The sequence below is a fragment of the Spermophilus citellus genome (assembly GCF_964194105.1).
Source record: "Spermophilus citellus genome assembly, chromosome: 12".
NCBI lineage: Eukaryota > Metazoa > Chordata > Mammalia > Rodentia > Sciuridae > Spermophilus > Spermophilus citellus.
Genome location: NC_138198.1, coordinates 5,390,917 through 5,406,166, shown reverse-complemented (window position 1 = coordinate 5,406,166; position 15,250 = coordinate 5,390,917).

Here is a 15,250-nt window from a genome sequence, read left to right as displayed (position 1 = left end):
TGTCCCACTTGGGGCTGACGCCACTCCTGTCATTAGTCACTGTGGCCAAGGATGGTCCTTTCAAAAGATCTGACGTGGCCTCCTCACGTTTCTCTTTGAAAATTTCCCTTGGCCTCAGCCTCTGTCCACGGTTTTATCATGGCACATGACTTGCATGGCAGTCCTCCGCTGTTCCCACACGGATATCAGTGCTCTCTGGGGCACCTCTCCTGATCATTATTATTTTTAATTTAGATGGACTCAAGAAAATTGCCAATATCTGACGTTTCTATTTCCCCTACCGAATGGTCCATTTGGATCATCCTGAAATTTGGGGGACAGGGCATGGAGAAGCGAGTCCTGCGTCCCGAAGGAGAGGACCAGCCCCAGAGGCACAGGGAGAGGTCTTCGGCAAGCAGCCTTAGAGACGGCCGGGGGCACGGCCTTCTGTGTGCTGTGTCCCCACAGGACGCTTGTCCTCAACAGGGACCAGGACACTGCTTCACACAGCACCTGCTGGGGGATCCGCCACGTGGGAATGGGGACACCTGGAAGTGGGGGACAGAGGAAAAGACTTCCCCGGGTCATCTTGGATGCTACGATGACAAGGACAAGCCATCAGTCAGCTGCTGGGGAGTGACACCCGTGAGGGAGGCTGATCCAGGGCAGTGACATCTTTGGGTTGTCATTTTTTGCCCTATCATGTCAGCCCACGGCTACCAGGCTCAGGGCCAGCCGAGCTGGCTTTGTTTGGAGGCCAGGGCAGGGCCATTGGAGCCCAAGAGGGACAACAAGCCCTTCCCTCCTGAGGCCAGAGCCTGGCAACGTGGCACTGAATTCCGCCATCAGCCCTGTGCTCCACGCGCTGGAGAGAGGACGTGCCAGGTTCCTGGGGGCACCCCCCCCCAGAAGTCCCAGGGCTTCCTTCTCCTGCTGGTGGCTGCTGACCCTTTAGAGAGGCCCACATGTCCTATGGCAGGGTGCACCAAGTGATTTTTTTATAATATAATAAATGATTATATTTATTTGATACCAAAATTGCATCCCTATAGTAATATTTAATGTTATATAAATATGATATGATGTGATTGTTATAATGGTATCATTATATTATGTTTATTATAATAGAAGATTATATTATTATAAATGATCTTATTGCAGAAAACAGTAAATAACATGCAAATCCCCTGTAATAAATTTGAAATCATGGACTTCAAGGCATTTGATAAAATTGCTAACTAAACATGTTTATAGCAGCACAATTCATGATAACCATTTTTAAATAGTCATAAAGAATGCAAGTTCTAACACACAGTACTTTAGAGCATTGGACCCTCATCATTATCTTTTTTAGAGTCCAGGGGCTGGGGCACACGCCTGTAATCCCAGTGGGTTGGGAGGCTGAGACAGGAGTTCCAAGCCAGCCTCAATAATGGCGAGGTGCTAGGCAACTCAGTGAGACCCTGTCTCTAAATAAAATACAAAATAGGGCTGGGGAGGTGGCTCAGTGGTCGAGTGCCCCAATCCCCAGTACCAAAAAGAATGTAACATAAAGCTCATATTCAGAAATTTACATTATTCATATTTTCCTTGAACTCATATCTCTATATCAATTTCCTCACAAAATATGTCCCGATTTTTTTAATGTTCAGGGACTGTATTGAGCTGGATTGTGTCCTCACAAAACATATGTCCAAGTCACCACCACGTGACCCAGCTATCCTACTCCTTGGTATTTATCGGAAAGAAGTCAAGTCAGCCTACGATAGCAATCCACGCACACCCAGGTTTATACAGCGCAATGCACAACAGCCAAGCCACGGAATCAGCCTAGGTGTCTCTCATGGCATGCATGAAGAAGATGCGATAATCACACACACACATACACACATATATGATAACATATATGTTTTATTCAGCCATCAATAAAACATGAAACTATGTCATTTGCAGGAAAATGAGTTGAACTTGAGAACATAATGTTCTGTGAAATAACACAAACTCAGAAAATCCAGAGTCATATTTTTTCTCTCCTATATGAAAATGAGGGAGGAAAAAGGAAAATAAATATGGGGGGGGGATCTCTTGAATATCAAAGGGAGCAGGGAAAGGAAAGGAGAAATATTGGGGAATGATGCTGGCCAAATTATTATTATATCATGTGCGTATACAAATATGTAGCATCAAACCTCACCATTGCATGTAATCATAATGCACCAATCACAATTATGAGAAAAAAGAAAGAAAAAAATCATAGTTTATCAATGTAATAAAATATGACACATCTGAAAAAAAGAGATCTGTCCAAGCCCTATTCCCCGGTACCTGTGAAGACATCTTCTTTGTAATAGGGTCTTTGCACATGTAATTCAGGTAAGGGTCTCAGATGAGGTCCTACTGGATTGGGGTGGGCTGGTAGTCCAATTATTAGAGAAAGGCAATAAAAATGTGTTACGAATTTGGATAAATATTTTAAACACAGACGTAAAGTTTTGTTGGAAATTGATTTATTTTGAGGTGGATGACGTTTGCTTGGTCCCATGAATCCAGATGTCTACAGTAGAATAGGACGTACTGCCGGAGGGTGGCACGGTTCTCCATGTTCCTCACCTCATTTCTCTCTTTCTCCATCTCTATCCCTTTCTAGGTCTCTATCTCTATATTTCTTGGAGAAACTTGTTCACATCCATAAGTACATGTGGATAAGAGAGGGCCATTAGAACTCAAGCTTCCCCAGGGTGGTGAGATCAACATCCCTTTACCTTTCCTTGGACAAGAGAAGGAGCCTGTCTCCAGTGCAGGGTCAGAGTACACTCCGATGATGAGAGAGTACGGGATCCCAGGTAGCCAGTCAGATTCTGCCTCAAACTTTTCAGTTTTCAGCCAAGATATGCAAAACTGGAGAGGGTCAGAGCTGAGCTATGCCAAAGAAAGTTCCAAAGAGCTGGTTTAGGTCACCCTTCTTCTGAGGATCCCTAAGTTTTTTTTTTTTTTTTTGTATCAGGGATTGAACCTAGGGGTACTTAACCTCTGAGCCACATCCCAGCCCTTTAAAATATTTATTTAGAAGCAGGGTCTTTCTGAGTTGCTTTAGGGCCTTGATAAGTTGCTGAGGCCAGCTTTGAACTTGTGATCCTCCTGCCTCAGCCTCCCAAGCCGCTGGGGTTACAGGCATGTGCCACCGTGCCCAGAGGGTCCCAAGCTTCTTAATGCCCAGCTGGCCAGCTTTTCCATGACTATGATCTACCAAATAGTCTTTCCATACTTTTTGTCTGTTGGAAGTACACCAGAGTCAGGGTCTCTAGCTTGCAACCAAAGACCCCCGCTGATGCGCTCTTCCTAGACGGTAGCACTTTCTCCTGGAGGAGTAAGGGGGCGGTGATGCGCGAGGTGGGTTTTGGAAGGTGCCGTCATTGGATATTATTACGGTTTGGATCTTTAATGCCTCCCCAAATGCTCATGTGTCAGGCAATGCAGAAAGTTTCAGCCATGAAAATGATTAGATTATGAGAGCAGGGACCTCATTAGTCGGTTAATCCATTTGATGGACCCGTCACTTCCATGACTACTAGATGGTCACTGTAGGCAAGTGGGCGCGGCGGGAGGAGGTGGGTCACTGGGACCGCGCTGGACTGTGTCTGTCCAAGCCTCCTTTCTCTCTCTCTTCTTCCTGACCACCATAAACTGAGCGGATCTCCTCCGTCTGGGCCAAGAGCCATGGAGTTGGCCAACCGTGGAGTGAACCTTGCAAACCATGAACCCACATTAACTTTCCCTCCTTTAAGTGGCTCTTGTTGGGTGCTTTGGTGAAGGCCATGGAAAGCCGACCAGAGCAGACCAGGGTTGTCTGAGTCAGGTTCCTGTGCTGAAGCTGGGTCCCCACTTCACAGTGTTGGAGGTGGTGGAAACTTTAGCAGTGGGGCTGGGGCAGGGTCATGGGGCTCCAGCCTCATGAATGGGTGAACGTTGTCACGTGGGAGTGGGTGACGCGTTGGGTGAGTGCGTCCGTTCTCACCAGAGCAGGTAGTTGGTGCCTTCTGTGCCGGGTCAGCTCCCTTTCACTTCTCTGCCCCTCTCTGGGGCTCTAGCACTGTGCTGGTATAATGTATAAAACAGACACTTATTGGACTTCCTGTTCTGGTGGTTGGCCAGACTTATATAGAAGTAAATCTCTATTTTATATTTCACCCAGTCTCAGGTATTTTGTTATAGCAACATAAAATGGAATAAGACAGGGAATAGTTAGGTACATGGGAGTGGAGCTGAGAATTCTTTTTTTTTTTTTTTGCTTGTAAAGATCTTTAATATTTTTCTTAACACTTTATTATTAAAAGTTTTCTCTTCACCTTAACGTTCAGAGTTAAAGTTGTCATATGTAAATTAAAAAATAGTTTCCTGAGTGAGGTGACATGGATTAGAGATAATCTAGTGGCTCCTTTGAATAAATATTGTTTTTGGTTGGTGGCATGTGCCACTGTAGCTGTATGACCTAAAAAGTGAGAGGGTTAGTTTATCATGTATTAAAAGAACTGAGTTGGACAGAAGTTTTGGGAGGCCATGCCATATATAACCTATCCTATAATCTAAGAAGTATAATCGTGCTTATAAAGTAGAATAAAAGAGGTCTCTAAAGTCAAAGTATAGCTAATAAAATAAACTGTGGGAAGGGTAAATGTCATTTTAAACGTGTTTCAGGCTTTATTTTCTCGTGGGATGTTCAAGACTATATAGGTAGTCTTGTATGGGGCTATTTTTCTAAATTTTTGGAGGTCAGTCAAGTTTCTTCAGGGGTTACTCTTGGGGGTTCGTGGGAAATGCTTGGCTGCCTCCCTCCTTTTTCGTGACTTGCCGAGAGCCAGGATGGGCGGGTGTCCTGTTGACCTTCCCTGAAAGCTCTGAGAACACCTCTCTTTTCAACGACTCCCTCCAAGAGAATGTGCACTGCGACTTCTAGTCTCCTGAGTGTTTATAACACCCCTGGTTTGGAGACTTTACGTCTTTCCAGAGTTGTACAGGCTTTCATTCCATAAGTTAAAATGTTAAAATTCATAATTCAAGGCTGGGGATGTGGCTCAAGCAGTAGCGCACTCGCCTGGCATGCGCCGGGCGCTGGGTTCGATCCTCAGCACCACATAAAATAGAATAAAGATGTTGTGTCCACCGAAAACCAAAAAATAAATATTAAAAAATTCTCTCTCTCTCTCTCTCTCTCTTTAAAAAAAATTATAATTCAAGATGTGAAAATCTGGGGCTATTTTTCTATCTCTATGTCCTTCTTATAACTCTTTTAATTTCACCATAAATACAAACAGAACAAAAAATTATAATGATCTGATTTATGCAAATTATATTTCCCATTAAGTTTGATTAAAATGTGTAAAAGTATTCAGAGATGCTAGAGTATTATTTACTCAATAGTATGTTTCACTGTTACATAGAACATTTAGTCAAGTGGAACACTGTGATGTCTGACATTTAATGACAAGATTCAATACATGAGTGTTAACATATAAGCAAATATTCAGTTATAAGGACATATTGCATACATAAGGTAAATATAGGTAAAAAAAAATGCACTGTAAACTGGGCATGATGGTCCATGCTTGTAATCCAAGCAAATTGGGAAGTTGAGAAGTTTCAGAAGTTTAAATTCAGCCTCAGCAACTTAATGTGGTTTCAAGCAACGTAGCAAGACCAGTCTCAAAATTTGAAAAAGGGGGAAGAGGGCTTAGGAATGTGGCTCAGTGTTTAAAAATCCCTAAATTTAACTTCAGTACCAAAAAAAAAAAAGTTTAAAACATTACAATTCAGTGTAAAATATCAAAAAAATCGATTTCTTATAATTTCACTTTTGAAAGTGAAAATAGTAATCTTTGATTTAAAAAAATTATATGCTTTCAAAGATGATGTTTCTGCACCATGCATATATGATATTTATGATTGATATTTCTACCAAATAACTGGATAATGTTTAATGAATTTAAGCAAAAGTTAAAGACAACTACTCATTTTCTATATGTAAATGAGTTCTGTCTTTTACTGATCCTCATATTCATCAAGGTGTAATGTATAGGCAATGACTTTACACTCACATTTGTCAAGGTGTTTATTGTAAATGTGTTGTTGTTATATAAGGCAAACATTTTGGACAAAATCTGTTCAATGTTCACTATTGGTATGAATTTTCAGATGTTCAATGAATTTAAAATTTGAATAAGTTTTGGAAATATTATTTTTTTAGGGTCTCTGGGCACAATGAATTCTCTAGAAATCAGTAATGTTTAAGAAACATTTTTTTTTATTTGTCTTCTCTCTAACCAGTATGTATCCTCTGGTGCTGAGTAGTGGTGAATACATTTTGGAGGCATTGTCACATTGTAGCTTTCACATTTCAAACATTTCTCTCGGCTGTGATGATTGTGGTGAGGATTAAATGTTGACCCATCCTTAAAGGGATGGTACCAAGGTCTCATTTGTCAGCTTCTCTCCAGCGTGTTTTCTCGGATGTCCAGTCATGTATGATAGATAATTAAAAATGTTTCTACATTCTCTACATTCGTAGGTCTTCTTTCCAGAATAAACAGCCTAGGGGTGAAAAGGTGATTTCTTATTAAAAGCTTTGCTACATTTTTTCCATTTGTAGGGGTTCTTTTCTGTATAAAATTTGGTTGCTAATAAGCTTTGATTTTTCTTTAAAAGTATTATTATCACTTTCTTCACATTTTGAGGGTTTCTCACCAGGGTGACTTCTGCTGTGGTGAGTAAAATTTTATTTTTGATTAAAAGCTTTACCACTGGGCTGGGGATGTGGCTCAGGCGGTAGCGCGCTCGCCTGGCATGCGTGCGGCCCGGGTTCGATCCTCAGCACCACATACCAACAAAGATGTTGTGTCCGCCGAGAACTAAAAAATAAATATTAAAAATTCTCTCTCTCTTTAAAAAAATAAAATAAAAATAAAAGCTTTGCCACATTATTCACACTTGTAGGACTTCTCTCCAGTGGAAATTCTGCTTTGCTTAATAAAGATTGATTTTCCTTTAAAAACTTTATCACATTCTGCCCATTGGTAGAGCATCTCTCCAGTGTGGATTCTTCTGTGGTAAATAAGACCTTTCGTTTTTTTTTTGACTAAATTCTTTGCCACGTTGTTTATATTTGTGGCTTCTCTTCAGTATAAATTCTCTGGTGGTGAACAGGGACTGATTTTTGATATGATTTCTGGTGTTCTCTCTCACTTGTAGTTTTCCATATTTTCTTTTGTTGTAAACAGTCAAGATCACAACTTCTATATTCCCCACTTATCACTTGGTGAAATCTATGTTTTATGCCCTTTTCTGGTGAATGTTCTTGGGTATGATGAGGAGTCCTGGCCCGGAAGGCCAAGTTCCTGTAGTTCTCTAGCATCACATCTCTGTACAAGTTTTTCTGAGCAGGCTGAAGGCCTTCCCTTCCTCTTCAGGGAAATCAATGGCCACACCCTGAGTGTTAACAGGTCCATGGCCTGGTGCTCAGGAGTCTGTCCTGCTTGGGATCTTCAGCTCCTGCCCAGCAGAGCAACCTGCGACTCTGAAGCATGAGAACTAATGTCCAGCCAAATGGAGTTGGGAATTCTGGACAGCAAGAAAAGCAGCTGTATCAACCAGAACTGATGGTGCACACCTGTCATGTCAGCGGCTTGGGAGGCTGAGGCAGGAGGATGGCAAGTTCAAGGCCAGCCTCAACAATTCAGCAAGGTGCTAAGCAATTCAGTGAGACCCTGTCTCTAAATAAAATACAAAATAGGATTGGGGCTGTGGCTCGGTGGCTGAGTGCTCCTGAGTTCCATCCCCAGGGCTCCCCCTGTCCCCCTCAAAGAGCACAGGTATCTTCAGGGGATGTCAAATATTCTACAAAGCTCTCATGAAACTAGGAGAGTGGTTGGTATAGGCCAAGGTCAGCCAGGGGTGTAAAACCCTAGGACAGTTGTGGGGCAGTGGACATGGCAGGCCGACGGCTAGATGTGGGGGAGCAGATGAGTACAGGTAGGAGGGCAGAGAATTCCAGAGTGGAGTCAAGGAGGAGGAGCTGGGGGGACCCACAAATCTGCTGCCTCTGTTGGGCTCCTGATGGGAATTTGCCCCCAAGTGTCTGATGGCAGCAGAGGACAGTGAAGGGCAGCTGGAAGCTTCTGGAATCCCTTCATCTGTGTGTCAGTTTATCTGATCACCAAGACCTTCAGGGGTCTCACCCTTCTCCTGGAGAAAGCAGGAGAAGGGAGCGGTGGGGGGCAGGAAGGTGGGGTCCTCGAGGTGATGAGGCCTGGGGGCTCCGCCCTGGGAGTGGATGGAAGTCATTATGGTGGGGACAGGATCCAGGCAGGAGGGCCAGTGTGGGCCCTCCTCCCGCCCCTCTTGTGTGTCTCCCTGGGGGCTGCCTTCTGACGGGTTAGGAGGCAGAAGGAAGGCCCCGGCTGGCCGTGGCGCCTTGATCTGGCACTTCCAGCCTCCAGAACTGTGAGCCACATACCTGTCGGTCCATTGTAAGTCACCCTGGGTCTGTGCCCCTCTTACAGCAGCACAAATAGAACGAGACAGCTGGGGAATGTCACTTCTAGACCCACCTGGTTGACAGGACAACCAGGCACTCACCTTGTCCAGACAAATGTGCAGGTTTTCAGGATGACTCAGGCCACAGAATGAACACGGCGGTGAGCAGTTGGGCACAGAGCATCAGGGGACTCTCCCTCGTCTGAGTGACGCAGGAGGGACAGCTGGGAGCAGGAGTCAGAAATCTGTACCGGGCTAGGACAGCCACCAAGTCGGGTAGGTGAGGAAGACAGAGCCCGTGGAAGGATTCCCAACTCTCAGGCGTGGGACGAAGGCTTCCGAGAAGGCAGCCTCTCTGTGCTCTGAGGACGGGAGCTGGCTTGGAGGGGCCTTGGAACTACCTGCGAATTCCCAATGGGGAAGCTGGCTCAGGCTGTGGTGGAGGGGAAGGGAAGAGGCCCTTGAAGGGGCACCCAGAGGTTCAGTGGGAATTGGCAGCACCGTGAGGAGTGGCCAAGGAGCGCTGGGGAGGGCAGGTGGCACACCAGGGCTGTAGAGTGCGTTAGCTGGCCAGACCCCAGCGCAAGAGGGCTGTTCACAGGTCTGCCAACCCATGGCAATGCAAGTGGGTGGGTGGAGCACCCTGCACGCTCAAGATTAAAACTGACTTTTATTTTCTCAATAGACTCAACTCTCTATTAAAAATCGCATTTGGGCCGGGGAGGTAGCTCAGGAGTAGAGCGCTTGCCTAGCATGTGTGAGATCCTGGATTCTACCCCCAGCACCCAAAAACAAAACAAAATAAAGTTGTCTGTCAAAGGGTGAAATCAGTCGCACAGACACGGAGCCAAACATTCTAAGAAGATTCGAGTCATCTGCTGAAGATTTGATTTTACCGATACCATCCTTGGTCTGGTCCAGGTCCTCAATGGGGCCCATTTCTGACTCTTGACTGGACGTAGGAGGCTGCACAAAATACCTCTTGACCTCCATCTTAGCTGGTGGACCTCCCCCTTAACTGAGGGCCCTCTCACAGAGACCCGACCTCCACTGCTTTCCTCCTGGAAGGAACCTGGCTCAGCCTGTGCTGAACCAACCTGGTGAATTCACCCAGCTGTGGCTCCCGACGACACGGTTCCCAGATGGCCAAGATCACTGAACATGGCTTATGGAATGAATGAAGGGTTTGCTCGGTGGTCTTCATCCGATGCCTTCTTGCTCACCTTCCACCCACAGATGGCCATGCGGTCAACTTTTATGATTCAGCAGTTGGAAAGAACGTTGAGTTCCCTGTGTGTTTGCCAGTCTCCTGACCACACAGCACGTGTGTTTTTGCAAAGCACATTCAGACCACCCAACGGGTTTTCTCCTGGACTAGATATTTGATTTTGCTTGCTTCATTTGCAGTCTCACATCTTTCAGGACTTGATAGATTCTGCTATATGTCTATGCATATATTTATTCTGATTTATATGTTTAATTGCGTTTACTGTTCCTCAGCTTAATCTGTTAGCTCTAATAATGGAGACTTTCTTTAAGTCAAGCTAAGTCTCTAAAATAGCTTTCATTTGCCAATGTTTATCTTCTCCCACGTCACAATCTTCCCTAGGGTGAATCTGCATGGTCCCATAATGCCTTGCAGCATAACCCTGTGAGTCAAATAGTTCTCCAGTTTTCATTATTTTAATTCCATTTCTCAACATGAATTATTTGATCCTCTTTACTTGATAGGTGGTTGAAAAAATAAAGCATATTGTGATGAGGTATAAAGGGAGTTAGCTGACTTATAGTTTTTACTGCATTTTTCAGAGATAAATAAATCCAGCTTTGTGGCTAGTAGTAAATTAAACCAACCTAATTTTTTCCCCTACCATCTAGCTGGACTGAAATGTTACATTGTGCCATCAAGACAACACCAAATAAGATACCATGTGAATCAGGTTTCTGTTGCTGTAACAAATTCCTGAGATAAATCAACTTATAAGGAAGGGAGGTATATTTTGGCTCATGGTGTCAGAGGTTTCAGCCCATGGCTGCTTGGCCCTGTTGCTTTGGACCTGTGGTCAAGCAGAGCATCATGGCAGTGGCACGTGGCAGAGGAGACGGCTTACCTCATGGTACCTGGGAAAGTGGAGGAAGAGAGGAAGGGCCAGAGCCCTAACGTTTCCTTTAAGAGCACCCTCTTTATGACCTAACCTCCTCCCACTAGGCCCCGCCCCCTAAAGCTTCTACCACCCCCGGTAGCATCACAAGCTGGCCCCAAAGCCTTCAACCAGGGGCCTTAGGGGACACTCGAGGGCCAAACTACAGCAGGTGTGTGTTTAACTATTTCTCACTGGAACCATGTTTTATGAGCACTGACAGTAAAGTGAGATACATAGTTTTTTAAAAAATTTATTTGAGATATACATAGTTTTAACATCACAAACCCAGGAAGTTATCTTTAAAATATTAGATTTTACAATTTAAGTAAATCATAAAAATTTTTTTAGCCAAAGATTGGAATCTTCCCAAGTTAGGATTGAAAATTTACTGTCTTAATGTAGTAGCTTCCCCATTGTTTCCTTATTTCAGTCAAATATATATTTTGTAACAAACTTTGCAAAAATTGAGACTGCAATGATACTGCCCACAATTCAAACTTATTGTTTTTAAAATTTGAATAAGTGTGTGATGCCTGAAATGGCCAAGTTATTTTTTAATGACGCCATAAAGCTTTTAAGTTGTGATGATGCCTTCCAAATGTTAATTTGTTACTATTATTTGATAAGCTTATTTCCAAATGATTTCTCTCATGCTACACGTTTCTCATTGATGATTATGGGTTTTCTGTATTTGGACCATCAACTTTGGCACTGCCTCTTCTGATAAAATAAGTGTTTACCACTTTCAATCCTTAATGATCCAACTTTTAATTTATTTTGTGCTGGGGATTGAACTCAGGGTTGCTTTACCACTCAGCTACACCCCCCTATCTTCTTATTTTGATTTTGAGATAGAATCTCTCTAAGTTGCTTAGGGCTTTGCTAAATTGGCGAGGCTGGCCTCAAACTTGTGATCCTCCTGCCTCAGCCTCCTCAACTGCTGGGAGTACAGGCATGTGTCATTGTCCCCAGGATGGCTCAATTTTCAAGTAACAATTGCCTCCAATATTCGACTACGAACACAAGTAAGCCCACCACTTTTCTTTGAAATTAATAATATATATATCTGTTCATTTTAGGAAAGACAAATGGTCTCAATGCAAGGTATCATGAGCTATCCAAATTATGAAAACAAAGGACTGGACTAACTTTGACTTTGATTTTCTTCCCAAAGTTACTGAAGATGGAGAAGGCCTGAAAGGAAGGCACAGATCCACAAGGGCAGAGAGAAAGGCAGAGGTCACTGCATCTTGGGTGCTGGAGATGAGAGGAATAAAGGATTCAGTGTCACAGAGAGAGCAGGACCACCAGCACCTGGTATCCTGGAAGTCAGGGATGTAGTTGCTGCTGCACACGGGACTGTTAGGGAGCTCCTATGGGAAGCCTGCAAACCCGAGTCCCAGGGCCTTGCAGCACACTGTGCTGCCCTTGGCCTGCACACGCCTGCCTGTCCACTCCCTGCTGAGGGCAGCTGAGTCATGGAGCAGCAGGGTCCTGGGGAAGGGATCCTCCTAGGAGCTGACCTGCGCTGCCCCTCTTCCCCAGGAACATTGGCATCCATGCACCCACCTCCAGGTCAGGGACCCAGTGACCCCAGAGAAACTCCAGCCCAAGACGAAAGAAAGTCCTGGGTGAAATGGCCCAGGTGACTCGTAGCCACTTTCTGGAACCCCCAGCCACCTGCCTGTCCCCCTGCCCACCCCGGGTGTTCCTGTCAGCTCTTCAGTACATTCTTTTAAGAACATGCCACCAACCATCAGAGACTTGAAGAAAGAGAGCTCCTGACAGGAGGAGAAGAGATCAAGTTCAAGTGCAAAACAGAGGGGGGACTAAAAGGGAGAAAAGAGGAAAAGTATCTAAAGATGAAAATTAGGGGCTGGGGATGTGGCTCAAGTGGTAGCGCGCTCGCCTGGCATGCGTGCGGCCCAGGTTCGATCCTCAGCACCACATACCAACAAAGATGTTGTGTCCGCCGAGAACTAAAAAATATTAAAAATTCTCTCTCTCTCTCTCTCTCTCTCTCTCTCTCTCTCTCTCTCCCCTCTCTCACTCTCTCTTAAAAAAAAAAAGATGAAAATTAAAATTCCCCAAACCTGCTTTAATCCTCAAAAAATAAAGGGAAATATTACCCCTAAGAAATTTAAAAAAAAAGGAAAAACAAAAAGAGATATTCTTGCAATGAAAACAGGTCTTAAATCCTAAAAAATATGAACATAGAAATAAAAATCTTAGTGGAGATGATGGAAGAAGAATAGAGACCATCTCCCAGATAACAAACAGAAAATGAAGGGAAGTGGGGTAGAAAAGCAAACAGCATGAGAGGATTACCCCGGGGGGTCGGCACCTGAACAGAGGAATCCATCCCGTGGGGATCAGGGAAACCAAGAAGCACATTGCCAAACCTGAGTTTCCAGGTGGAGGGAACTTGCTGAGTTCCCTGCAGAGTGAAAAAAGACCCTCCCCAAAGCACAGATCCTAAAATGTCAAAATGCACAGATGGAGGAAGAGCCCAATGTCTTACAGTGAGGAAAAAGGAACTTAAGCTAAGAGCCACGAACCTCAGACATTCCACAAGAAATCAGAGGTGATTTGGGTCCCGAGACTGGGAATCCATGTCTCACTTAGACCCTGGCTAGTCCCAGGAGGCTGAGCTCTCAAGGGAAGGGTGAACAGATTGTGCTTTTAGTCATGCAAGTTCCTGAGGAGCTCACTTAGCAAATACCTTTTCTCAGAAAGCTACTGTGGAATGTACTCCAGCAAAACAAAGGAATATATCAAGAGGATACTAGATCAAGGTCAAAAGGATGTCCCTAAAGACATGGTATCTTGAGACTACAGGGGACAGTAGCCTTGGGAACAGAAAAGGGAATAACTGGCAAAAGGTTCCAGAAGGCTATATTTCAAGGGGAAAAAATGAAACTGAAAGAATATTTGGTGCTTTTTAAAAGTATTAACGAAAGGTTTATATTTCTGGTGAAGGGTTTGGGAATGAATTTGTAAAATGTACCCCCCCAAAAAATCTAAAAATTGCAATAACTTACAATGAAGCAGATAATGTCTATTTCTAGAATGAAATAACTTTCTGTTTTCAGAAAAAAATTAGTGTATTTTTGTTGTTAATTATGTAAATGTTGAATGCAAATCTTACTTCAAAGTCATTAAAAGGTGAAAGTACTGAACATTTTTTATCAGAATGGGCAACTATATCCTGGTAAATTCATAATTCGAATATAAAAAATTGTAATCATCGATGGGAAAACATAAGACAGAATTATGAATCAGTTACATATGATAAAAAATTTGACATTTACTCTTGGGGAAAAACTTATTAAAAAGGATTTTTTTTGAAGATGAAAGTGTATGTCTTTATTTATTTCTACAATCTATAAGAAAGCAACTATAGTAAATCTCAGAAAGTTATTGACACTCTGGAAGATAGCTTAACTAGAAGAAGGAATTAGTTTTTGTTTTTGTCTTTTTCCCTCAAAGAAGGGAAAACATTCTCTATAAAGTTGTGGTGACTTTTGTCAAAACTAGATGATACTATATTAATTACTTTTAAATATAAAACTTGTAATCTTATATAGCCAATGATAGCACCCACAGTAAAGTCATAATAAAGATTATCCAAGTAATATAAGAGATTTAAATTAGAATTTTACAATGTTTTGTAATTATTATTTTTTTAATGCACAAGTAGAGGATATTTGTAATACCAACAGACAAAAGTAGAAAGTACCATTAGTTCTGCAACATTTCTTACTGTAAAACTATAAAAAGTTGAATGTATCAAGGCCTGGAATATTAACATAATTTAAAAAATAATATTAATGCAGGAATGTCACTCCAATTCAGATTGATGAACTCAACTTTCTGTGAAATAAATGTCAATTGAAATAAAAAAACTATTTTGGGAAAAATTTATGAACTAAGGCAACAAATTTTTTGCCATTACCAACAAAATATATAGTTTCCTAGTTGAGGTGTATTGTATTAGTCTGCTCACGCTGCCATAACAAAATATCATCCAGATGTGGCGGTGCACGTCTGTAATCCCAGAAGCTTGGGAGGTTGAGGCAGGAGGATCATGAGTTCAAAGCCAGCCTCAGTAAAACAGAGGCGCTAAGAGACTTAGTGAGACCCTGTCTCTAAATCAAATACAAAATTGGGTTGCAGATGTGGCTCAGGGTCGAGTGCCTCTGAGTTCAATCCCTGGTAGCCCCCTCAATGAAAACCAAAATATTATAGTCTGGGTGGCTCAAATAACTGAAATTAATATTCTCAGTTCTGGAGGCTAGAAGTCTGAGATCAAGACGCCAGCAGGGTTGGTTCCTGGCCAGGGCCCTCTTCTTGGATTTCAGATGGCCATTGTCTCACCATGTGTGTGTGTGGGGGGGGGGGGAAGAGGGGAGGGGAACTGTCTTGGTATTTTTACATCTTCATCTCCTTATAAGGCCACTCATACCATTATTGGGGCCCCACCATTGTGACCTCATCTAACCCTATAACATCTCAAAGGCCTTAGCTGTAAAGACCATCCCATTGGAGATGAGAGCTTCAACATATTGATTTGGTGGCAGTAGGTCACAATTCAGTCCGTA